Source organism: Simochromis diagramma, unplaced genomic scaffold (assembly GCF_900408965.1).
Source record: "Simochromis diagramma unplaced genomic scaffold, fSimDia1.1 OVJJ01000753.1, whole genome shotgun sequence".
NCBI lineage: Eukaryota > Metazoa > Chordata > Actinopteri > Cichliformes > Cichlidae > Simochromis > Simochromis diagramma.
Genome location: NW_024387523.1, coordinates 21,802,387 through 21,829,538, shown reverse-complemented (window position 1 = coordinate 21,829,538; position 27,152 = coordinate 21,802,387). Strand labels below are relative to the sequence as shown.

The following is a 27,152-nucleotide window of genomic DNA, read 5'->3' as shown; positions in this document are numbered from 1 at the left end:
GAACTTGCACAATCGGTGGCTGACTAAATACTTTTTTGCCCCACTGTACATCAAAGCCAAAGAATCAAGAGTTTTTTTGGGTTTTTTTTTTTTTTTTGCTCTTTTCATTCTTGATATATATATTTTTCTAATACTCTATTTTTAAACATATTTTTAAACAAGGAAAATGAACTACACCTTTTTAAATCACTGTCATAACTATTCCACAGGTTAACTCCTCTAACAGAAACACATCTCTGCTCTATATTTGTCCTTATCTTGTTTTTTTTTTTAAAGAAATCTGTTCCCCTTAAGTCATATTGACTCTCTGACTTTAACCAGCTTCTGAGTACTGGGGCAAAGCAAGTTATTTTGTGCTTTATACATTATCTGTGCCATTTTATATTCAACTAAATCATAAAATTTCAAGGTATTCAAATTAATAAACAAAATGTTAGTTGGTTCCATATAGTTTGATTGGTTTATAATTCTTATAGCTCTTTTTTGTAACTTGAAAATAGGAAGAGTGTTCGTTTTATATGCATTACCCCATATCTCCAGACAGTAAGTCATATATGGAAGCAACAGAGTACAATAAAGTGTGTATAATGATTTTTTGTTCAGGACATGCTTTGTTTTATAGAGAATAGCAATGGTTTTTGACATTTTTGTTTTCATATGGTTTATATGAGACTTCCAACTCAGCTTATCATCAATTATCACTCCAAGAAATTTATTTTCGTTCACTCTTTCAATTTCAATTCCATTAACCCTGATTTTAGATACATTTTTCATTTGTCTAGTGCCAAAAATAATCAATTTTGTTTTCTTTATATTTAATGATAACTTATTTACATCAAACCAGTTTTTTAATATATTTAACTCCTTTTCCACTGTAGTCAGAAGCTGATCTAGGTTTTTACCTGAGCACTACAGAGTGGTGTCATCAGCAAACAACACAGTTTGGAAACACTACATATGTCATTTATATATAATATAAATAATTTAGGGCCCAGCACAGAGCCCTGAGGAACACCACAAGTTACCTTCAGCTGATTAGATTTTACATTATTGAATTCAACATATTGATATCTGTCATCCAGGTAACTTTTCATCCACTTGTATGCTAACCCTCTTATGCCATATCTCTCTAGTTTATTCATTAATATAGAATGATCAATTGTATCAAACGCCTTTTTTAAGTCTATAAAAACACCAACAGTATATTCCTTATTATCTATAGCATTAGATATCCCTTCAACAAGTTCCATCACTGCCATCGAAGTGGACCTTTTCGCTCTAAAACCATGTTGGTTATCACTTAGGAGATTATGCTTCTCCTTATATTTATTAAGTCTATTAACAAATAACTTTTCTAAAATTTTTGAGAACTGTGGGAGTAGTGATATTGGCCTGTAACTGGTAAACTGACATCTCTCTCCGTTTTTATGGATTGGAATAACTTTTGCTATTTTCATTTGTGAGGGAAATACACCAGTTTGAAAGGACAGATTACAAATGTATGCGAAAGGTTGCACTATATATTCTATAATACTTTTAACTAATATCATGTCAATACCAAAACAGTCAGTGGACTTTTTCTTTTTAAATGCCTTCACAATGTTAATTATTTCTCTATGAGTTGCAGCACCAATAAACATGGAGGACACAATCTGAGTAATACGTTTATTTAGGTCGTTATTATTTCTTGACTCTGGAATTTCTTTTGCTAAATTAAAGCCAACATTTACAAAGAAATCATTAAATTCATTTGCAATGTCTTTAGTTTTATCAATCACAATATCTTTATCTTTTTTAAAATAATCTGGATAATTCTTATTTTTTGAGCCCTTCTTGATTATACTATTTAATATCCTCCATGTTTCTTGTGTGTTACTTCTACTTTGCTCCAATAATTTGTGGTAATATTCTTTCTTATTTGTTCTTATAATATTTACTAATCTATTTTTATATAACTTGTACTTTATTTCAGCATCTTTTGTCCTCTGTTTTACGAATCTCTTATATAGATTATTTTTCTTTTTACATGCATCTTCTATCCCCTTTGTGATCCATGGGTTATTTGATCTGTGATGCTTTCTAGTGATTTTCATTAAAGGACAATGTTTTTCATATAGTGAAATTGCAGTTGATAGGAATGCATCATATGCACTATTTGAATCTTCATTTGCAAAAACCTCATTCCAATTGTGTTCCTTTAAGTCCACCTGGAGGGCAGCAATGGCTCTTGTTGTTCTATGTCGTATCATATCAAATATTTGATTCTTTTGTTTAGTTTTAATCCCAAAATAATTTTGAAAAATTGCAAAAACAGGACGATGATCGCTTATATCAGTTATAAGAAGTCCACCTACTATTTCACGGTCAATTTTATTTGTGAATATATTATCTATCAATGTAGCTGTATCAATTGTTATTTGGTTTTATAATTACAGGGAAAAGGGAGTTACTATACATTGTATTTATGAAATCTGTTGTTTTCTGATGTCCATTTGGGTTTAGCAAATCTATATTAAAATCACCACAAATTATTTGCACTTTTTTATCATTTAGGTTGCTAAACATAGCAGCAAGTTGTTCATTGAATGTATCAAGGCATGAACCTGGTGTCCTATAGATGCAACTTATAATTATACTGCTAGCTTTTTCAACATGGATTTCAATAGTGACACATTCCAATACGTTATCTATGGCGCTTGACATACATTCAATCAGACTACATTTCAAAACTTTATCTATATACAAAGCAACACCACCTCCTTTTTTATTCACCCTGTTCATTGTAAATAATTGGTATCCTTCCAGTCCCATTTCACTAACTTTCTCATTATCGAGCCATGTTTCTGATATTGCAATTATATTAAACTTTTTTAAGTTACTTAAACATTCTGTAATTTTAGAAAATTTTTTAATACAGGCTCCTACTATTGAAATGTATGACCGACAATGCATTTGCCATTTTAATATTCATATTGAATTGGTCATCTGTATAGTACTCACAAGTATTATTGGTGTTATTGTAGAAGTGGGTATCTGGGTCAATGTTACTTTCAGGGTCATGCATGTTGTGCTCTGCATAGTTAAACGTTTTGAAGTTCGTTTTCTCAGCGTGTGGCAAAATAACCACCTTGACAGTCCTTTTCATAATCAAAGTCTTCCTCTTCAATATCTCTGAATGGAAACCTATAATCTGTGTCCAAACTTGTCATTTATGTGTTTTTTGTTTTTGTTGTTGTTTTTTCCATTGTTTTTGAGCTGTAAGGCCAGAAATACTTTCCATACCCATTGTTCATTATCCAATTGTCACTTTTCCAATAGATTCCATAGTAGATTCCTGATTATTTATATTGCTCTAAGTCTTTGAGTTCTCTTATCATCACAACTTTCGCTTCTTCGGGAGTGCCATTTAGTCTTATCCTTACTTTGCAGTTCCTCGTCCATGTCGCTTGTATCTTATTTTGTTTTCTCAGGCTGCGTGCCTGTCTTGCAATTTCAGCAGTCTTTTTCGTTAAATGTTCATTTAAATAAACACCAGTCCCTTTTAGCTTCTTTCCCTGTTTCAGTAACTCAATCTTTGTTTTGCGACTCACAAACTGAAGAATAATTGATGGCTTTGTTTTACTGTCTTTTCTGGGGAGCGTGTGGCATGCAGCGATATGATGGCTCTGAATACTTACATTCTTCGTTTGAAGGAATTTTATCACTTGCTGTTCAAGCGTTTGCAGCTCCTCTACTGGGGCATCTTCACCGTCTTTACCTCCGCCAGCTGTTACTCTGGCGTAGGTTCGGTGTTGCGTCTCCAGTCCACCTATGACTAAATCATCCATTCTTGTGTATTGTTCAAGGGTCTCTATTCGCCGTTCCAAGTCGTCTATTTTCTTGTCCTTGTCCTTTATGAGGTTTTTTTAGTTGTTTTATTTCATCCATTGGGTGATGTAGCATACCTTGTTGTTTAGCCACTTTGCTCAGTTCATCAGACATGAAATTAAGCAATTTCCTAATCTCCTCCAACTCCTCTTCAACTCCTGGGTTTGCTAATAGATAGATAGTACCCACTTAGCAGACAGGTCTGGCCCAGATCTGGTGTCAAGCCGGCACTGCTGGCTGACTTCTGGCATGGTAAGTGGTATGTGATCCAGATAGGGCCAGGCCTGGCATAGATGGCACTGTTTGTGTGATGGCATGCCACATCTGGCCTGATTTCGGTTTGGTTTACATGGCCCACGCTCATAGAAAACAGGTCTGGCCTGTGCATCAAGCTGGCACTTCTGACTGGCTGGTGTCATGGCAGGGTGTATGTCAACCAGATGTGGGCCAGGTCTGACAATGATGGCACTATTTATGATCCTATTTTCCTATTTTAGTTAGAAGACCTAACTGCCACGTTGCAATACTATACTGCTATGGTAGCCAACGTTTCAAATGCAGGTTTGACAGGTTTGTGAGTGTTTACTTTATCAAAAACCTAGTGTGATTGGGTGAATGTGGCATGTTGTATAGAGTACCGTGAGTAATCCGGGAAAGCAGAAAAGCCCTATGTAAGAATCAGTCCATTCCCTGTCTGAATATAGTTTTGCCATGTTTCTTTTGCACTATTATGTTGTTATTACATGGCTCTGTTAAGGTACACATTAGCACAGCACAGGGCCAGCATAGTGTCTGCAACTGGCCCGTGGCTGCACACAACTTACACATGGCCAAAATACCAAAAAGAATGACGACACTTTGGCGGCCCAGATCAGGTTTGCCAGAGGTAAACCACACATGGGCGACCAAAGGGCCGTCATTCTTTGTGGTATGCTGGCTATGTGTAAGCACATTGTGGGGGCCAGATCCAGGCCATACCAATTTTGCTATGTGGGTAATAGGTGATGTAAGCTGTGAGGTGGCGGCTCCGTGGAGCTGACTTGCTTGTCCAGCATATCCATTGGCCCTTTTTCCACTCACTTAAATCCTTACACTTGCCCATTTTTCCTGGTTTTAACAAATCAGTGCTAAACTGCAAAATTCAGAAATTAAAAAAAAAAAGCAAATCAGTGCTGAGGGCAAAATGTTCACTTGCTCCCTAATGTATCCCACTTACTAACAGGAGTTATAATGTAGAGATAAACAAATTATAACTATAATTATATAAAATAATGTAAATAATAGTTATTGATATATTTCACTTTCAACAGAGACAGTGGAACAGCCACACCATTCTGCATGGTTAGAACAGAATTTGCCTCAAAGGAACCAGTAAACATGCTAACATACAGTAGTTTTGACTAGCACTGGATGAAACCATGCAAAAATGACTCATGTGTTATGCATGATAAGTTTTTCAAACATGTGACTAGCCAGGAAGCAGTTGGCACTCCCTTGTAATATAATACATGTAAGTACTGCTCACCCGGTCTTCACCAGCCCTGACATAGAAGCAGGAAAAAAAGGCATCACAGGGCCTCTGGTTAAAAGCCTGTGTGGGCAAACTAGCAGGGATCGTCACCAGGCTGTTCAACCTCTCCCTGACTCATGCCACTGTTCTTACCTGTCTGAAGGCCCACATCATCATTCCCATCCCCCAAAAGACTGGAATAGACAGCCTCAACGACTAAAGACCTATAGACCTCACACCTGTGGTCATGAAGTGTTTCGAGTGATTAGGTTAGGTTGATTAGGAACATCAGAGACTGCCTAAATCCCTCTCTCAACCCCCACCCGTTTGCTTACAGAGCGTATCTGGCCACGGGGGATACCATCACAATCACCCTTCACAGAGCGGTGGGAAATCTGGAGAACAGGTAGAGCTATGTGAGGATCTTTGTGGACTACAGCTAAGCATTCAACACCAAAATTCTCACTACCAAACTGTACCACCTTCAGATCTCCCCTGCCACCTGCTCCTGGATCAAAGACTTCCTCACCAATTTGGACTGTCAATAAACACTATGTTACTGCATGTGAGAAGCAGCAAGTTGGAACAGTGTCCTGACCCTGGTTCATATGTACAATCTGTACTAATGTTTATCAACATGATGATATAGTTTTGTTGTGATTGACAAACACTCACTCTTCTAGAGAAACCTTACAGTAAATGAAAGCATGGCAGTGCCTGCCTGCCTGACAGATGAATTGTTTCAGGAGAAAGACAAGACAAGGCTCAGAAAGGTAAAATTACTTTTAATAGAGAAGCAAGATAATCAAAAATAAGATAATCAAAGCAAACAAAAAAACTAAAAAAACGATTTACTATTCCGATTGTAAAAAATATTATAAACTTAAGTGAAACCAGCAACACTAGGAAGTAAAACAGGGTATAGCACAGTATGACAAGACAAATAACTGAGGGGAGAATGAGGCGATAAATACACAAACAGTAACAAGAGAGAAAACTAAGCAGCTGAGACAATGACTCACAAGATCAGGCTCAGGGAATATGGCACCCAAGACTCAAGTTCAGGCTTTAGCTGCTTGGCACCTAAATGCTCCTTTTGTGCCTCTCTGGTTGCTCTTGCTGCTGGAACTGAACAGAATTAGCTAGCCAGTTTAGGTTAGTTGGAATGGCCCAGGATAGTTGAAAGCAGGAGCAGAAAACACAGGAACAGAAAACTCACCGGGATAGCCAGCTCTGATTGTTCTGGTGAGAAACCAGTCAGAGCAATAGTGTCGTAGTGGGCTGTCACAGGAGACACAATGAGTTCAGGCAAAGCAGTGGAGGGTCTGGAGGGTCCTGGTCCTGGGTGCAGGGACAGGGTGGAATCTAGTGCCCTTTCTCCTCGGGATTGGGGCAGGCTTGGACCTAGCTACCTTTACCCTTCCTCTTGTGTTAGCTTTCTGTTATCATCGCTCATGTTAACGGGTTGGTTTTAACCTGTTTATTAAATCAGCTATAAAATACACTAAAAACAACAAGCTATCATCCAATTTGTTTCTCATCTCTTGGTTACCTTCTTAGGTTTCCTTATCCATGAAAATGTTGGTTTCAATACTTTTGGTGTGGCGGGGCCTTTTTCTCAGAATACCCCTCATTTTCAATTAAAAAAAAAAAAAATGGTAAAATGAACCTCAAGAGAATCATATTAGTACATAAAAGGTTGTCACCTGTTACCTGATTAATACTGAGGGGTATAGAAAACATCTCTTAAATAAAAGGTTTTGTATTTATTTATTTATTTATTTATTTATTTATTTATTTATTTATTTTAATATTAATATTAATAACTAAAGTGACATCTATGGTTTTATGGGTCAATTTTGGACCCATAGATATTTACATGAAGAAAAGTCAAAAAAGTTTTTTTTTTCCAGCAATAGAACTTTAATATAAACTGAAAAAAAGAAAAGAAAAGCAGAACAGGTGACAAGTGATACTTTTTGTGTGTTCTTTGCAGAGATATTTCTTGCAGTTGAAACACAATAAATTTGTCTTTCTGTCCTTACTGCTTGGGCAGACCTGACACCTCTTTCTTTTTGAATCAGGTGGCCTGACTGGGGTTGGGGCTGTTTCGGTCGGTGTTGAGGCAGGGCTGGCTGAGGAGGATGCTGATGCAGATTCTGTTTGTGTTGCTGATGGTGTGGACGGAGTGCTGGGTGAGCTCTGCAGCTGTCTGACAAAGGATGCAGTGTCTGGGTCATCCAGTAATCCACATGTTGGGAAAAATTAACTACTTAATCTGACAGACTTCTTTCTATTTGGTGAAAACAGGGTACCATTGTCCTCAGAGCCTGATTACTCACAGCAAAAACTCCTTAAAAGGCAGGGGAAGTTAAACTAGCCACAAGACACATGAGACAACTTGCCAATAAAACAAAACAGGAAATGAAAGGAAATGAATTACAACCAAACCTGATGTACTAAACATGCTGGTAATTTCAGCAAATACAAACTGCTTAGATTTGATCAAATGTTGGATGGCTGCAAATGTCCTCCAACTCAACGAGGGGAAAACTGAAGTCCTTATATGTGCTCCTGACAGATCTTTATCCCATAGTGAAAGCCCTTGGTCCTCTCTCAGTTTATGTTAAATCCTCTGTCAGGAATTTAAGTGTCACTTCTGACTCGACTCTCACACTGGACGGTCATGCTAAATCTCTGGTTCAGTCTTGTTTTTATCACTTAAGAAATGTAGCTAAGTTAAGCCCTATTTTATCTCGCTCTGAACTGGAAACTGGATTGCTATACATGCATTTATTTCCTCACACTTGGACTATTGTAACTCACTGTTTATGTGTCTAAGCAAAGGTGATCTGCATCGTCTGCAGGTTGTGCAAAACGCTGCAGCTAGGCTTTTGACAAAGTCCATTTTAAGATCCTGGTCTTGACTTTTAAAGCTTTGCACAGATTGCACCAGCCTACATCTCTGATCTGCTACAGCCTTAAGTCCCTAGCAGGTCCCTGAGGTCATCTGATCAGGGCTTACTTGCTATAAAAAACTAAGATGAGAACTAAGGGTGATAGTAGTGATGTGACGTTCTGTATCGAGGCTTCGAAGCTTGTGTCGAGTAACGCAATGCGCGTATCAAGGCTTGCTTCATTTATGGGAGGAGCTGAAAATGATGACATCCGAAGCCTCGCTGCCCGGCTGTACCACGTGACTGGTTCACGAAGTGGTTCGAACTTTGTCGCGAGCTATGACAGATATAAACCCCTCAGACTTCATTCAAAAATGTGGGTGTTTGATGGAGAGTTGCGGTTAGTGAGAGTTTGGAGACAGTTTGGAGGTTTATGAGAGTGAGGAGAGAAAGTCAGGAGAGAATGGAGCCAGCTAAGAAGAGGAGGATGTCCTCCCCTGTGTGGGAACATTTTGATTTTATTCCTCCCAACAAGGTATGTAGATTTCTACAGAAGATGTATTTTCATAATACTGATGGTGCAATACAATTTATGTTAAGCTGTCTTTACTTTTGTACAAGGTGAAGTGTTGGCTATGTGCCAGGGAGCTGGGATATAACAACAACACCTCATCCATGCTTAGGCACTACAGAGCTTTGCATGAGAATAAGGGGAACAACGATTGTGGAGCAAGACCAGGTGAGCCATCAAATGCCATGATAATATAGCATGCAGTAATGTTACTAAATGATATAACAATATTATACAGCTGTTATAAGTTACGTGTGTGATATTTATATTTGTGCTTTGTCTTTATTGTCTTTCCTCAGGAGAACAATCTCAAATAGATGAAGACCTGGTTAGCATGGTGATTGAGGACTCCCAGCCATTTAGCATTGTGGAGGACAAAGGATTTAAAAGATTTGTTAAATCATTAAATCCTAGCTATGTTCTCCCCACTAAAAAGGTCATAAAAGCAGTGAAAATGTAGTTTTTACAGAATAAAATGTGAACAGGCAGGAAGTGTGTAGCTGTCCATACCTCAACGTTACAAAAGCACAACTACTGTCCACACGCCAACCACACCTCACCTCACAGTAAATGATCATTTCCATTTTAAGCATTTCCAAATAATCATTTTCCATACTGCCAGTATAAATATACACAGTATACTGCCATATATACTACAATATAGATGTTTTACACACTCCTTTTGTTGTTGACATTTACTGGCTGTGTGCAAAAAGGCCACACTCTTCAAATTCATGCCAACTAATATTTTTACGTCCAGTAGATGTCCTACTAGAGCAAATGAAGCTTCAAGAAGCTTTGCGCTGGAGTGAACCAATTGGATGAAAAGCTTCAGTGCTTCATGAAGCTTCATCTGCCCATCACTAGGTGATAAAGCTTTTGCTATTGTGGCCCCTAGACTGTGGAACTCTCTCCCTCAAACCCTGGACTCTTTTGCTTTTTCTTAATTCTAGCCTTTTTCATATTGTCTGTTTTTGTCAGGGCTCTGCGTGCGGGCAGGTGGAAATGTGGATCCAAATGCAGGACTCCGAGACGAAATGTAACTGAAAACCACAGCTTTTATTGCTGGCATGAAACAAAAACAGAACCCAAGCAGGAACACACAGGCAGGATCTGAGGGTACGACACAACACTGGGTTGAGGAAAACACAGGGCTAATATACACAGGGTGGTAATCAGGGAATGGGTAACAGGAGGGAGACACAGCTGGGAGACACAATTGGGGCTAACGAGACAGGAGGAGCAAAGCTGGACACACTGATATAAGACACAATCCTTCAAAATAAAACAGGAAACAATACACAAGGACGCAGACTAGGAAACATAGACTTAACACGGGCAGAACTAAAAATAAACCAGAATAAGCTGGAACATAGAATATCATCATCAAATAGATCAAGAAGATAACCAAAAAATACAAAATCAAACCAAAACATGAAAACTCAAAATACTGGGTCAAAACTGACCCAGAACCATGACAGTTTTATCTTTTTATAACTTGTTATCTTATGTGCAGCACTTTGTGATTCTGTCTAGAAAGGTGCTATATAAATAAAACTTTAATTAATAATTTTTCCAGCTATATTCTCCCTAAAAATAAATGCATACCATTAGACCATTACAGCCCAACAGAAGAATTTTGCCCAGGAACCCCATATCCAGTTAATTGGGCTATGGTTAACAGTAATGATAATTACTCACTACTGATAATTATACTGCTAATTGGGGATAACATCGATTAACATAATCTTGATCATGTGACATTTATAAGGAAAAGATTCATAATCGGGGAAAATCATAATCGGGGTGTGTCCACATTAATAAGTGACAGAGAGCGGAACTAATATGCCAAGATCTTTATCGGACAGAAAGATGAATATATGTGGATTGTGGACGTGTTTTTATAGTTAACAGTATTTGTTCGTTTGTCGCGAGGTGCAACCCTCTCGTTGTTCAATAAAAAAAATTATTGAAATATAGCTCGTCCGGTGGTTACTCACACTTTATGGAGACGAAAGCAGCCACAGAGAAAAGGGATTTTCTTCATTTGTGTAATCTGCAATCTGTGATGCAATAAACAAGATACAGCTTTGTCCTGGTGTGACTAACTATCTAACTATCCTTTACAAAATGGGTGAAGCGGTTTCCAAACCTGAACATGGGTACATAAGGAAATCCTCACAAACCACACCTCTCCACATTTTTGTCAGAGATGAAGGTATCATGTTCTTGGTTAGCAAACGAGTATAGATGTCACGCTTGTTACCTGAAAGTCTTTCTGTAATGTATTCCATGAAGACATCACAGCACAGAATTTACATCAAATGCAAAAATAGAATGCCAGTGCATGAAGTCAACATGTACGCAGATTAAAAGTATTTGGATGATGGATGTAGTTTAAGGTGAAATAAGGTGAATTTCTGTATCAAACCATTACTCTGATCCTTCTCCATGTTCAAGACGGACCATGCCTTTTTTAGCTTTGTTTTTGTTAAACACCTACTTTATATTTTTCAAAGTCATGCTGTTTCCAACAGGTCATATGCCAGTGAAATCAAAGATCAAAACTAACAAGGATTTGGTGAGTAACGTCAATGGCAAAGCTTCCTGGTGGCAATGGTAAGCATAAAAATAAAAGCTGTTTAAAGGCTCATTCTAATTTCTAACAGGTCATGGTGGTAAATCCAGCTTTTATGAAATATGTACATGAGGTTTGGCTTGGAAATAAGGGACGTTATCCATCCACTGGCTTTATGGCTTTGACTCTTGCACTTCACATTTGTGATGAGGTAAGTACAAAGTTTTCAGTCTCTGAAGTCTCTGAAGTCCCAGAAGTACGAAGTAAAATATGTTTTTTATAGTGCTGTCATCGTTAATCTCACACCCCGTGCGTGGGGCTGAATCGCGCTAACATGTTGACACCGTGCAGCCCCACGCACTGGGCGATCCGCGCTAACTCGCTAACGGAGATTTGCCGTGTTAATGTGGTTATGGCATTAACGTCATTTTAACGAGATTAACACTGACAGCACTAGTTTTTTATTGTCATACAAGCTGGTCGATTTGAGTCTTTGTTAATTTGTTCATCATTTTTTTTGTATTGCCCTTTTAAATAGATATGCATTTCAAAAGTTATTCAAAAGTTCAAAACGTCTTTGGTGAAGATCAGAACGGGTTTAAACACCAGTATCACTTGATTAAAGAACTCTGGTTAAATCTGTGAATCGTTAAATTTCAATTCACATGCCCTATGAAAGTGAACGCTTCTGCAAGCCTTTCTGATGCTTCCCGTTCTTGATGTGACTAGACTACAATGTAGAGGACAGTCCTTCATGGAAAGCTTTTTAGCTAAACTTCTCAATAAGAGGTTTTGTCATTGTACAATCATGGTGTTTCCATTTAGTGCTTGCCCAGGTTGCTGTCCAACTGTTCATTTCATTTTTCAGCAGCCATTGTCTGGAGTTTGGTTAAAAAAGGGACATTTTGTTCATGCATTTGTTTCCCATTCATTCATATGTTCATTTTTTGTCTTCCTAGGTTGATGTGTTTGGTTATGGCGCTGACAGTGATGGAAACTGGAGTCACTACTGGGAAATACTCACAAACAAAAGGTTAAGAACTGGAGTACATCCTGGAAATTATGAGTATAACATCATCCAGCAACTAGCTCAGCAACAAAAAATTAAGTTCTATGAAGGCCTAATGAAAAAAATGTGATTGAATGCCATACACTCAGTGGGGAAAGTACTGAAAGCCAAATGGATGTGTATCTATAACTATAGTAATTTCCTAACCCTCCTAACTGAAACTGATATTGAGATTTATTAGGAAGGATGACAATTAATCTCTAAAGGGATTTTCTTTCCTAATCCATTGCTTAATTTAAATATGTAAATAAATGCACCCAGGAGTTATACTATATGGTAGTTTCTAACATGAGGTTTTTAAGAAATGAAGTATTTTCTTAAGAGTTGGTGGAATTACAAGAAGACAAACAACAGCAGGCAAGCTGTCGGATGTCTAAACATGTACATAGTATATTGTGTTTAACTGAAATACTATGCTGTATTATTCTTAGTTAAAATAAGCTGTTTACGTGAAAAGAAACATTTTACAGTTATGGTGAAGTAACTTATTAAGAGAGGGGGTGTTTATGTTCATGTACCGAATATTGTCTGCATTTTCTTTCATTTTTTGTTTCCTGTCCTGTTCAGTACTTCAGCAATCAGAATTGTTGTATGAATACAATACAATACAATTTTATTTATATAGCACAAAACCAGGGGGTACACCAAAGTGCTTCACAGTAAGGAATAACGGTAAATCATTAAATCATTAAAACAAGGTAAAATAGACAAAATAGAGAAAACAAACAAAAAGCATTAGTAAGTAGAGATGGGGAGAAATCATGATTATCCAGACAAATGAGTAGCGATACAGCAATTACTGAGCGGTGAGAATTAGCGAGTCGTAAAAGCCAGGTTGAATAGGTAAGTTTCAACCGTGCTTTAAAGGATTGAATGGAGTCAGAGGCACGAATGGTAACAGGAAGACTATTCCAGAGGTTTGGTGCTACAGAGGCAAAAGCACGATCACCCCTAGTCTTCAGACGGTAACGGGGCTGGGCCAGAAGTAACTGACCAGAAGATCGTAAAGAACGGCTTGGAGTATAGAGACTGAAGAGGTCGGTGAGAGAGTCAGGGGCAAGGTTGTTTAGGCATTTGAAAACAAGCAGCAGAACTTTAAAATCAATCCAAAATTTAATAGGCAGCCAATGTAGGTCAGACAGCACTGGAGTAATAGAAGCAAACTTTCTCGTTCCGGTTAGGTGATGAGCTGCAGCATTCTGAACGAGCTGTAATCGTTGGAGGTAAGCAAGTTGGAGTCCAGAGTAGAGCGAGTTACAATAATCTGATCTGGAGGTCACAAAGGCATGTATCAGTTTTTCAAGATCTTTGTACGGTATTAAGTGTTTGACCTTTGAAATTTGGCGCAATTGGAAGAAGCCAGATTTAACCACTGAGGAAACCTGTTTATCCAGCTTAAATGAACTATCCAGACAAACAACTAGATTACTTACAGTATCTGTAAGAAAGCAAGCAAAGGGACCAAATCGGGCAACTAGCTGGTCTCATGAAGTGTGACTATCAAACACCATAATCTCAGTTTTTTTCTCATTTAAAATGAGAGAATTGGCTGACAGCCACTCAGTCTGTAACCTCAGACAAACAATTCAATGAAGCTGACAGGTCATCAGACAATTGGAAATAGATTTGAATGTCGTCAGCATAACAGTGGTAGGAGATCTGATATATGTCAAAGATAAAACCCAGGGGTAGCATGTACAAGGCAAACAGCAAACAGTAGAGGGCCCAGCACAGACCCTTGTGGTACTCCACAACAAAGAGGGACAGCGGCGGACGAGTAGCAGTCCATCATGACAGAGAAAGTCCTACCCGAGAGAGGTTGATCTGATATCCTCGTGTTGGTGTTGTTCCCAGATCATCATACTAAATGTTGTTCCAGGATCAACATTGCAAGTGACCAATCAGAATGTTGTGACGTCATACTTTTGCGACTTCGGGAAAAACCGGCGTAAAACAAAAAACTGTACCTAAGCTGCGTGAAACCGCCTCTGTCCGCCGATCAATGGACCCTGACCCTAACCCTAACCCTAACCATAACCCTTTAATAAACAGTAAGCAGAATTGATATTGTCCTTGCAACATTGGAATTTCATAAATGCACGAATGGCTTGGCGCGCAAAAGAATAACATCACAACAATGTGATTGGTCACTTGCAATGTTGAACCTGGAACAACATTTTCATGATGGTCTGGGAACAACACCAACACGAGGATATCAGATCATCCCCCGAGAGGTAGGATTTAAACCAATTAATAACATGTTCCGGTCTCTCTAAAAGAATTTTATGGTCTACCATATCAAAAGCAGTGGACAGATCCAATAAAATTAAAATGGCAGGGCAACCTGAGTTGGTAATTAAAAGAAGATCATTGAAAACTCTCAGCAATCCTGTTTCAGTGCTGTGGTGAGGTTTAAAACCAGACTGAAATTTGTCACTAATGTTATTTGCATTTAAGTAGGCCTGTAGTTGTAAGAGGACACGGCCCGTGAATAATGATAAGTTAATCAATGATAAGAAATGAGGCCCAATTACATCGAACCCATCCTTTAAAATCCGGGATGGGAGGAAATGATGAGCCGAGATCGAATTTCTCAATTGATCAATTATACTTTTAAAAAGTAAAAAGTGAAATTGGCTCAAACTGGTAGAAGTTGGACAGAGATTCACCAGGAGGAAGAGGATTCACTACAGGAAGATGTGGGAGTGAGGTTTTTAGAAGTGAAATCTTCCGTGTAAAATAATTTAAAAACTGCTCACAGAGAGCTGGGGGGCCAAAGTCTAGTTTATCAGGGCAAGGATTGATGGCAGAATTGAAATTTTAGACAGGGCCCGGGGGTTATGGCTATTAGTCGCAATGATGTTGGACAAAAAAGCAGCTTTAGAAGTCTTAACACCATCCTGATATATAGTGCAGCTGCTACGTAAAATGTCGTAAAATGTCTGAAGGTGAGGAAAGAGCCCAGCTGATTTATTTTTTCAAGTGGAGAAAAAATGCCAATGTCATTTTGTCTAATACAGTCACCAAATATTTAGATATTTAGAATTTTACAAGGTTGATCTCCTGAAATTTGTGTTATTGTTAATATCTGTGGAGAGTGGAGAGTTGTCATACCCTGAGAGCAGGCAAAACTCTAACACGCACAAACAGTCAGAGACAGGGAGGCAAGAGAGCTAAGGTGGAGAGCAAGAAAAACTGTCAGCAGTATGCACACACACACACACACACACACACACACACACACACACACACACACACACACACACGATAAAGGTTGGTGGATCACCCAGCTTTGACAATGTATGGTATGCTGCTTTTCAAGAGGTGGACCCTTGGACTGTCGACCAGATTATGGTCCACAGTACTTTCCAAATTAAATATATACCCAGCAATATAGGCAATAGAGGATTAATGATTTAATGACCTCCAGAAAATCATTACCACCAATCAGAGTGAAAAGAAACACTTGTTCAAAATTACTCAAATGAAATAAAAGGGACATAAAAGAAAACAAAGGGGCTTATTAAACATCTATCCATTTCTACATGCACATTTTGAATAAAGAGGCTCACATGGAAGTGCTGAAGTGTTTTGCAATTACAAAATTTAAATTAGAATCCCCAAAATTGGACTTTTAGACTGATGAATCACAAAAGGTTAAAGTTAGATGTCATTATATATGATGATACATAGAGGGCGCTCTTTTACTACTTAATAGAGCAGAAGAAACTTGACACCCTAACCCTGTTAAACATAACAGGTAGGGTTATGTTACCTGTAGAGTTATGTTACCTGTAACTCTAAACCTACACAAAAAAGGGACTTATACTCCCAGGAGGCAGTATTTTTCCAAAGTCATGGCTTAATTTTAGTTATGTAAATTATTTATTATTATTAATATTTAAAATATTGTAAATGAGAACAAGAAAAAAAGAAATCATTTTATATATAAAGCGAGTGGTTCAGTTTCCCTGATGTGGATCAGGCCTAGTTTGAGAATAAAATGGTTATCACTGACATTTATCACACTGACATGAGACACAGACTTTCAAAGTAAAACAGGAAATATAACACAGAGACTTGACACTGAGACAGAGTCATGACTGACCGGAGAGACAGAGGGAACATGAAGCATAGAGAAAAAGGGTAACCACAACACAGGTAAGGTACAGAAACTCCAAGCTTCTTTAAGAATAACCAAGAAGTATAAATCAAACACAAAACACTGGGTCACAGCCAGGACCATGACAGCAATGACGAGAATGCAAAAGACAAACAATGAAAACCTGGAAAGCCAGTTTCCTGGTAATCAAAGGGCTAACATAGAGACAGACAACTAGGGCTGGGTATCGTCACTGATTTCTAGAATCGATTCAATTCCGATTCACAAGGTCCCGGATCGATTCGATCCACGATTCGATTTAATTCGATTCAATTTAAATCTGGGAAATTTTGACAGTCAGAAATATTATAATTCAGGTCAGTACATTTACATATTTTTGTATCAATAAAAAGGAAGCTGACACACACAAGACTTTATCACAGGTGTAAGCGTCACAGCAGATGCTTTTGTGTCAAAGTAGCTGAAGATAAAACACAGAAAAACATGAAGGTGATTTTCCTGGCCTGGGATTTTATAAAAATATTCTGCAGTACATCAAAAACAAAAGAAAACCATTAATCAACATATGAACATCACCTCTGACGTTACAGCGGTTTTATTAGAGACACGGCTAAGCGTTTTGCATTTTGAATAATTTTAAAAAGTTTAAATTTGTTCAGTATTGAACAGCAGAAATGAGGTTTTCTTTTCGGAAGAATGTAAAAGGGAAAAAAAACAGCGGCCGACAGCGCTGTAAACAACAGTAGACTGGTGCGTAACAAGCAAGCGAATAATGAAGAAAGGGAAACTGTTCTTGAAGTACAGAGAGAGAGAGAGAGAGAGAGAGAGAGAGAGAGAGAGAGAGAGCTGTGCATCGCGGTGGAAGCAAAACAGTAAAAGTCAGAGTGAATTCATGACGATGTTTATGTGAAGCGTTTGGATCTTCTTTTGCTGCTGGTTCGGTCAATATTGTTTGGAGAGAGATCAAACTAACAGCTTTAGAATCAGCACATAAAGGGCGTGAACACAAAGCGCGGACCCGCCGACAGATCAGAATCAGCGAGCTGTCGGCTTTCAGCCCCGACCGTGAGAAAGGGGACATCTAACTGATTCTGATCCGCGGGTCGCGCTGTGTGTTTAAGTCTATGTGCAGAATCTGTGTTCCTGCTCTCATTTACTGTCTTAACTGTTTGGTGGTTCTTGAAATTTTGTGAGATGTCACCTGAGATTCTGGCATTTTGGGCAAAATAAATTTATATTAAAAAATCGATTCAGGATTTTAATGAATCGATTTTACGTTATCCAAGCCAGAATCGATTTTAATCCATGAATCGATTATAAAAACCCAGCCCTACAGACAACCACTCAAGCTACCATTCACACCTGCAGCCAATTTAAAATAACACTTCACCTAGAATCCACCCAGTTACAAATAGATCATCAGTTGTAAGAAATTTGAAAAAATTAAAAGCTTATTTGTACTTTACATGTACTACCTGGTGTTCTAACACAAAAGCTGACAAAACATTCAGTTTTCCATGCTCAAATAAAGAGACGAAAAAAGGGCATATGACCAAAATAATTTGTTTGTTTGTATGACCAGAGTAAAATGGTGTACTTTGGTATACAACATTGGAATTATATGACAGTTGTTTAGCAGGTCAGATGAACACACTGGGAAATTGCTTCTTTTTAGAGAATCCATCTTAGAACTGTTAGGGTCCCTGGGTCGTTGACCCAGTGTTTTGTGTTTTGGTTCTTTGATTTTGTTATTTCATTATATTCTAGCTTTGCTTTATGGGTTTTAGGATCATTCTTAGTTTAGGTTCTCTGGGTGGGGTTTGGTTGGAGTTTTAGTGTTCTGGTTTTCTGTCTGTGTTCCATGTTGCTGTCTCCCCTGTCTGCTGTATCCCCACATCCAGTCAGTGTCTGTGTCTGCCCTGGTCCCACGTCTCTGTTCCCTTTGTTATAGTGCCTGCATGTGAGTCTGTGTCTTTGGTTCAGTCTGTGTTATGTGTTTCCTGTTTTACTTTGAAAGTCCATGTCTGATGTTAATGTATTTGGTTTCACTTCCCCTTGTCTCGTTAGGCCTGATTTGCCCCAGCTGTGTTTCCCTCCTGTTACCCATTCCCTGATTGTTCCCTCTGTGTATTTAAGCCCTGTGTTTCTCTGTGTCTGTGTCGCGATCTACTGTTTATTTAGCTGTGTGTTCTGTCAGTCCTCCGGTGTAAGTTTATTTTGATTTTTCCCCAGTTATGTTACATTTGAGTTTAATATTAAAGTTGTTTTGAGTTCTCATCTGTCTCTGGAGTCTGCACCTTGGGTCCTATTCCTGTCTGCACACTTAACAAGAATTTGCAAAGATCTAAAATAAAGTGTGTTCTGTGGCCTCAAATATCAGGCCACAGAACACTGATTTGGTTTCTGCTTATTAAATTTCTTATAACCTTCTTGCCATTGGTCTATGTTGAGTCAGTCTTGAGACTGACAGTTAACTTTTTTTTTTTTTTAAGCAGAAAACCTGCAGAAACAGGTAACGGGAGTATTATGATAATTTTCCTGAAAACTACCATCTAATTTCTTTCCAGTTTAGAACAGAAAATGATCAAAACAAGAAGCAAACAATGGAAAAAACCTATTACACCTTCCTGTGTTTTGGCACAAAAAGCAAGTACCACACAAAAGATCTAACGCCCACAGCATGCAAGACTGAAGGGTGGTTTTTGCAGCGCTTTCCCAACACTTTTGCTTTAAAGACAAAACCAGGAACTAAGAACTCAAATTAATTACAAATTAAAGGTAAGACAAACTAAACAACTGCAAGCAGCTGTAAAGTCAACCACACAGGATAAATACAATGGAAAAGACAAAAGAGAAAAGCTAAACAGACTAAAACTCAAACTGAACATAATTCAGCATAAACAGAAATTGGGAGTCCAAAAATACAAAATGCTTGGTCCAAAACCCAGAACAGTGGTTCCCAGAACCCAGAACAGATACAAGATGAAATTAGAAGAGACGACCAACAAAAACATTGTATATATGAAATTTTCTCTTTGATCAATAGAAGAATCTGTATTCCATCACAGAAATGGAAATAGGATTTAAAGTTTACCCCTGATGTCAACCAATTATTTATATAAGTATACAATACAGGGAACATACAGACTGCCAGTGGGGTCATGTAGTGGTATCTGGTTAAATTTGCTGGATATGATGTCACGGTCCTGGGTCGGTGACCCAGTGTTTTGAGTTTCGTACTTTTACTTTTGATTTTATCATGGATTATGACTGTTTGTTTTGGTTTCTGTCCCACATTTCAGGTCTCTATGTTCTGTCTCCTTAGTCTCTGTCAAGTTTACGTGTCGTATTTCTCTCCAGAATAGCTAGCTTTCTGTCCAGTCCGCAACTCGCAATAAAGCTGTGCATTTTGAGTTCACCTTGCCTCTGTGAGTCCTGCATTTTGGGTCCTTTTCCCTGCCTGCCTGCACACAGCCATGACATATGACATATCTAGTCTTTGATTTTCCATGTTACAAGATACTTTCTACTTCAGCAAATTAAGACAAGGCATCAGGTTTCACTTTAAGCACCATAGCTTAAAGTGAAACTGAATTGACCAAAAAGTAGCTGCCATCTGACTGGATGGGAGTTCAACTGTTTTTGTGCAGGTTGAACAGGTTTCTTTGGTCTGCCCAAACAATGAACGGTAGCGCGGTCCTCTCTAGCCTCTGATCAGACAAAGTTATCTTTACAGCAAGCTGCTTGTGGTTTCCCACATCATAATTTCTTCCTGCAGGTAATAGTCAGCAGAATAAAAAAAGGACAGGTAACTTTACCACCTGAGTCTACATGCAGAAACAGTGCTTCCCCCACCCGAGAGTCTCACGTGTCAGCCTCAACAACGAACCGTTTGAAGGGATCTGGATGGAGTAATTGTCACAACAAGCGGATCGGACTCAGGCACAGACTGGGAATCACAAGTTAACAGTTCTTTATTCACACAAAAACACCAGGTGCACCATATACAGGTGGGGGGAAAGGCAGGGGTTCCAGTGGTCCACGGGGAAGGTTTGGGGAAGAGAAACGGGTCCTTCTCACTCGTACGCCAAATCACTTCTCCACAAGCTCACTGGTTTGTTCTTTTTGAGAGATCCCACATGCATGCCACTCTAAACTGCCCACATTCACGCAAGGTTCCAAGTTTCGGGGAGTCTAAGCAGGGCTGGACTGGGACAAAAAATCAGCCCGGGCATTTTGACTAGAGACCGGCCCACCAAAAATGTGACGTCATTCAGGGGTAAAACCGCAAAGGATTCTGGGAATTTGTGGCAAGAGGTACTAGCGCATGCAGGCTTTCAATTGAACTCAGTTACACAGCGATAAAAAGAAACACAAAAAATGGCAAGAAGCTGTTGTATTATTAACTGCAATAGCCGGTGTTGTGCCAAAAACTGATTTCCGGTATTTGCCAAAAACTGATTGCTCGTATTTAAATTGCTATAAGTAACTTGTTGGGCTATAATATGTGAAACATATGTCAAATGCATCCCTCATGGATGACATAAAGTCATCTCTCCATCTCCATCTCTCTCTGCTGCTCTTCTGTCTCCTCTGTCACAGACTTCTCCACTTTTGATGATAAATCAGCCTGGTGCAACATGTAAGGATTGGCACAATTTGTTAAGATTTTGAGGAGTTTGAGAAACTAACCTTAAGCATAAAATAAAATTTACTATCAGTAACTTCATAGCACCCGCCCAGCAGTATATAAACTCGGTCATGCTAGCTAGTACGCAGTACCAGTTATTCTAAGCGACTGTAAAAAGTCAGCACAACGAAAACAAACTACAACTAAACTTGGTTTATATCTGACACAGACAGCAGGTCATAACTTCTTACCTGAAGTTCAGTTCCTCTGCCACTATGACCGGCGGCCGCCTTGGGTCTCTCCTCCTCTTGCCTCCCCTTTCCCTTATCCACCTGCTGGCCTCCACCACTTGCTGATGTTGCTAAATCTGTGGAAGCTATGCCATAGCTACCGCCAAACAATTGAGTTATTTTTACACATTTGGCAGCGTCTGCCTGAAGGGCTTGTTTCTTTTTGGCCCTAATTTTTTCTGCACCTCCTTTCCTATTTTTGTTCTCCATTTTCTTTAGTTCGTCTATAAGATTGCTAAACAAGGGGGAGGGTGCATCCGACCTCCTCGGCTGTAATTGGTCCAGCCCAGAGTCGATCATGACCAATTGGCCAATCCAACACCTTTCATTATTTATACCCTTCCAAAAAAAAAAAAAAATCGATCGGCCCATAAAAACAAAAAATCGCCAGCGGCCCACCGGGCAAATGCCCGGTATGCCCGATGGCCAGTCCAGCTATGAGTCTAAGCACAAAAAGATCAAAGTCATGAATAGGTATACACACAAAGACACTACAATTCACAAAGCCGGATTTACACTAACGTATCAAACTCAATAGTCCAGGGACGAGGAAGTCAGAGCCACTACCTTAACGAGTGGCCTAAGAACATGAAGAACCACCAATGAAAAAATGTTAGTTTACATAACAAAATAGTCGACAAATCACCTCGACAATGAACAATGATGACTAAAAGTTAACAGGAACAGGTATTGCCAAGTTTGTAGAGTTTTCTGCATGGTATTTATCTGAAACAGGGCAAATAATTAGGAAAGATGAATGAAGATACTGAGTAGCAGCTTTTGCCTTCATTTTATGTATTGAGTGAGGGAAGAGAGGCGCGAATCCCCCTACTGGAGCTCTGAGGCATTACTAATGGATCAACAGAAAGTCATCTCAGGCACTCGAAAGAACAATTAAGTCATGCCATGAAATATAAGGAACAGAAATGCACAGCCCAGAAAGGAATCAAACTTCTGATCCACCACATATGCTTTTCAAATTATTGCTCTGTGTGAAACAGGACCCCAAGAACATAAAAACAACAACAACAAACTTTATTTATATAGCACATTTAAAAACCAGCGGTGTACCAAAGTGCTTAACATGCAAGAGAGTAGGATGAAGTAACAGGGAAGGATGAGGGCTATGGCAAGGTACCAAAACATGCTAGGTTGAATTGCATATAAAAGCATAAAAGTAAGTATCGTATTCAATGTTTTATCCTAAGTGTAAAGGATAAAACAGTCAAAAAAAAATTAAAATGAAAAATGATTAAAAGTAATTAAGAATAAGCCGAAGATAAGAATAAGCATTAAGCTAACTGTAAGGAAGAGGACTCCCTTACTGCATTTATTTATATTATATGTATAGCACTTTGGAGCACACCTTTCACTTTATTAAAAGCACCTTATCAAGCACTTTATGAGCATTGCACTTTAAGCATGGATTTGCACACAAGCAGTTTAAATATTTATTGTCTATTTATTGGGAATTTTAAAATCAGTTGGTAGCCTTATTTCAGATCCTGCACAGCTGCTCCTCGTCAAGGAATGTGGTGGTTGTCTGTCAGGAGAGAAGAATGGTGATTGAGATTGTGATTAAGGTTTACCAATAAGGAAAACTAATGCAAATGTGTGTGTGAAATCTAGGGATAAAAGTGGTGCAAATAAGTGTTTGTAAGTTAATGATTACTCACCTTTCTTGCCTGTGTCCTCTTCAAGGTGTTTGGGCAAATGTTTCCCCGGGGGTCCAGACACCATTTAAAGGTTCCGGGAGAGACCATTGGTAAAGAGAGTGTGGTGAATCTTTTTGTGCTTGGGTTTCTGGGTTTTTATAATATTGGGTTTGGTGTAACATTAAAGTGTGAAGTATTTATTAATATGTAAATGTGAAAATGTATTTATTTATTCTTATTGATATATTGTATACTGTGGTGGAAGGTTGGGATTTAAGAATTTACCTGAGAGTGGAATAATGGTTGAGTCTGTGACAGCTGAACATATTTAAGGCTGCCAGTTGTCATTAGAGATGGATTTTTTGTGCTGTGAAGAAGCTCGACAAGTTAATTGTTTTAAGGAGAGCCATATAGCAAATAAATACTTTGTTCCACTACACTTGCCTTGGTCTGTCTCACTGTGTTTCCAGTCGCTAAGGGCTGCCCTGTTACACTAACTAACAAGCAAGCGTTAACTGGTAGAAAAGGCGAGGCTAAATAAGTGGGTTTTTAACCGCGATTTGAAGGAATGGATGGAATCAGACTCTCGCGTATAGCGATGGGGAGGTTATTCCATAAATCAGGTGCAGCCAAGGCAAACGCGCGGTCACCTCTAGTCTTCAGCCGGGATCTCGGTAGTACCAAGAGTGACTGGCAAGATGATCTTAGTGCTCTAGTAGGGGTGTATAATCAAAGTAGCTCAATGAGGTAGCTTAGCGCTATATTGTTAATAATTCGGAAGGTAAGCAGCAGGATTTTGAATTGAATACGATACTTAACGGGAAGCCAATGTAGATCAGCAAGGACAGGGGTAATAGAGACACGCCGCCCACTACCAGTAAAGAGACGAGCAGCCGCATTCTGAACAGTTTGGAGTCTATGGAGGAGAGTAGAGTTAAGACCGAAGTAAAGTGAGTTCCAATAATCCAACCTAGATGTCACCAAGGCGTGGATAATGTGCAATGTTATACTTCTTAAAGATTGCGCCTAAGGGGAGCATATACAGTGAGAAGAGCAGGGGGCCAAGGACAGATCCTTGAGGCATGCCGCAGGAGACAGGTGCAGCAGAGGAGAAATAAGGGCCAAAATTGACTGAGAAGGACCTATTAGAAAGGTATGACTTAAACCAATCTAGGGTGGCACCTCCAGTGCCAACTGTGTGTTCAAGCCTCGCTAATAGGATGGTATGATCTACCATATCAAAGGCCGAGGATAGATCTAGTAGGACCAAGACTGAAGAGCGTCCAGAGTCAGCAATCAGAAGGAGATCGTTGAGGACTCTGAGCAAGGCCGTTTCAGTGCTATAACAGGGTTTGTAAGCAGACTGAAATTTATCATAAATGGCATTCACATCCAAATACGACTGGAGTTGTGAAAGAACGATCCTCTCCAGTATTTTGGACAGGAATGGAAGCTTAGAGATCGGACTATAGTTTCCAAGATCGTTATGATCAAGGTTCCTTTTTTTAAGAATGGGCTGGACAACAGCGTGTTTGAAGGCTAAAGGAACAGAGCCTGCAAGAAGGGATATATTCATTAGAGATAGGATGCTGGGTCCAATTACGCTGAAGCAATCCTTAACTATACGAGATGGAAGGATATCATAAGCAGTAGAGGTGTTCTTTGATTGGACAATAAGTCGCTTGAGAGTATGGAGTGACACCGGCTCAAACTGTTGAAATGATGATGAACAACCAGGGGTGGGAATAAAACTCGGCACTGAAGGGAGCGAGGACTTAAGATGTAAAACTTTATGAATAAAATGAGTTGAAAAAACTTTCACAGAGAGCAGGAGAGCACGCCAGTGGCATTTCAGGACAGGGGTTAACCAATGAATTGAAAACATTAAAGAGAGATTGGGGGTTGTGACCATAAGTAAGAATAATTTTAGACAGGAAGGCAGCTTTGGCCATTTTATCAGCAAGTTGAAATTGCAACCGGCTGGCACGTAATGAACCTAGAGCCTATCTTTCTTCCATCTTCTCTCATCCCGGCAGCACACATGTCGCAAGGCACGTGTAGAATCGTTTAGCCAGCATCGGGAAAGGGATCTAGGGTGCTTCATTTTAACAGGGGCAACAGTATTGAGGATGGAGGAGCATGTGGAAAAAAAGGTGCTAGCAAAGTCATCAATCATGGAAGATAGTCAGGAATGGAGGAGGCAAGTTTCGGAAAAGACATTGAGTAATTCTCCACAGTTCCAGAATTAATTATACGTGTAGGGCGTAGGAGAGCATCAGAGTGAAGTTCAGAAGTACATAAGTTAACATCAAAGATAACAGGAAAGTGATCAGAAATCCCAACATTGCTTATATCCTTAATGCTATCCTTAATATGAAAAAAACAGTTCGAGAGTATGGCCCCTAGCGTGGGTTGGTTGGTTAACCCACTGGACAACATTAAAAGAGTCCATTAATGCAAGGAAATCTTTGGCTAATGGATCGTCATTACAGCAGATATGAATGTTAAAATCACTAACAATAAGCAAACAGTCATATTTAAAAATAACTGAACCAAGGAGGTCAGCAAATTCGTGAATAAAAGTCTTATTATATTTAGGTGGCCGTTAAACCACAACAAACAGAGAAGTTCGTGAGGCGATCATCTCCAGAAGTTGAGCCTCGTAGCTGAGGTAGGAAGGACAGGGTAGCTGTCGGACTTTGTATTTACATTTAGAGACCGAGGCTAAGCCACCGCCTCTACCGGTAAGCCTCGGAGAACTAAGACACAGTCCGGGGGGAGAAGCTCAGAAAAGGGAAGCGACTCACCAGGGCGAATCCAGGTCTCCGTCAAAAAGAGAGCATCAAGGCTCGTGGCGGAGAAAAAGTCGTTAAACACAAAGGTCTTATTTACCAGCGACCTGACGTTGAAAAGAGCCATCTGTGTCCAGGGTGCAGCATCCGCACGAGTAGCACGTTGCAGGGCACTGAGGTTGCTGTCGTTGACACCACGTCTGTATGAGGCGATCCAGGTCTGAGCAAGGAGGCATGCCGCTGGAAGGGCTGGGTAAGCTTGCTGTGAGACGGAGCAAATCCACCGGTGGCCAAGCAGTTTAGCGACGAGGCGATCACTGGAGACTGGATGGAAAGAGCGTAGCAAGTCCCCAGAGGCATATGGGTAAACCGTAGGTAAGCGTTCATACGCACACGGAAGCCACTCTTTTACCGCGTCTCCTGTATCGTTTCTTATACAGATTGAAAGGGGGTAGGCAGGGAAAGCTAGTGGGGGAGTCTGGTCGTAGTGGGGCGGCATCTCCCAAAGTCCAGTGTTGATCGAAGCGATGTGAATAGGAGAAACGGAGGTCTAGGAGTGTTTGCCGGTCATATGTTAATAATGCACAGCCACCTGATGAGCATAATATGAAGAAAATAGTACTATGCCAAAATCCAGAAGCCGGGGTAGAGAGGGTAAAGAGCAAAGGGGCAGATGCAGGCGAGAGCGAGGGTAAAGACAGCCAGCCATAGACACCGACGCCATCTTGAAAAGCGCACACGCACACACTGGCTTTAGGTTGGAGTAACACTCCTTTTTATTTGCAGCAATACAACTGCGGTTTTTAGCTTTGATCAGCTCAGGATGCAGACACTCCTGGCTCATTGCCACACACTCCTCTCCTGCCTGGCTATCGCTATTAAAAAAAACAAACAAACCCCCCCCAAAAAAAACCAGACACACAGGCAATTAACTTGCCAGGCACACCTGTTCTTCCCGCTTCCGCTCAGCCCTGCGAGCTGACTGCGTCACCCCTCCTTTGCAGCACGCCAGAGACCACACCGCCACCACACACTGGCATGGACGTTGTTAGTTTGTTATTATCATGTTCCCCGTACCTCTACGGCGTCTCCCAGGGCTAGAAACACCTCAGTGTTTGTTTTTGTTTCTGCTCTCTCTTTCTCTCTTTGTCTCTTGCTAAGGCAGAACTC

At 39.6% G+C, this 27,152-nt stretch overlaps 2 long non-coding RNA genes across 2 annotated transcripts; both read left to right on the top strand.

The window, feature by feature from the left end:
* Positions 1–770: 770 nt before the first annotated feature.
* LOC120727213 lies at positions 771–20,588 on the top strand. Its single transcript, XR_005694459.1, has 3 exons — positions 771–940; positions 9,209–9,212; positions 20,579–20,588. It is a non-coding gene; the product is annotated as an uncharacterized LOC120727213 (long non-coding RNA).
* On the top strand, positions 11,190–13,409 carry LOC120727214. The gene is made up of 3 exons (XR_005694460.1): positions 11,190–11,426; positions 11,515–11,634; positions 12,383–13,409. It is a non-coding gene; the product is annotated as an uncharacterized LOC120727214 (long non-coding RNA).
* Positions 20,589–27,152: the final 6,564 nt, after the last annotated feature.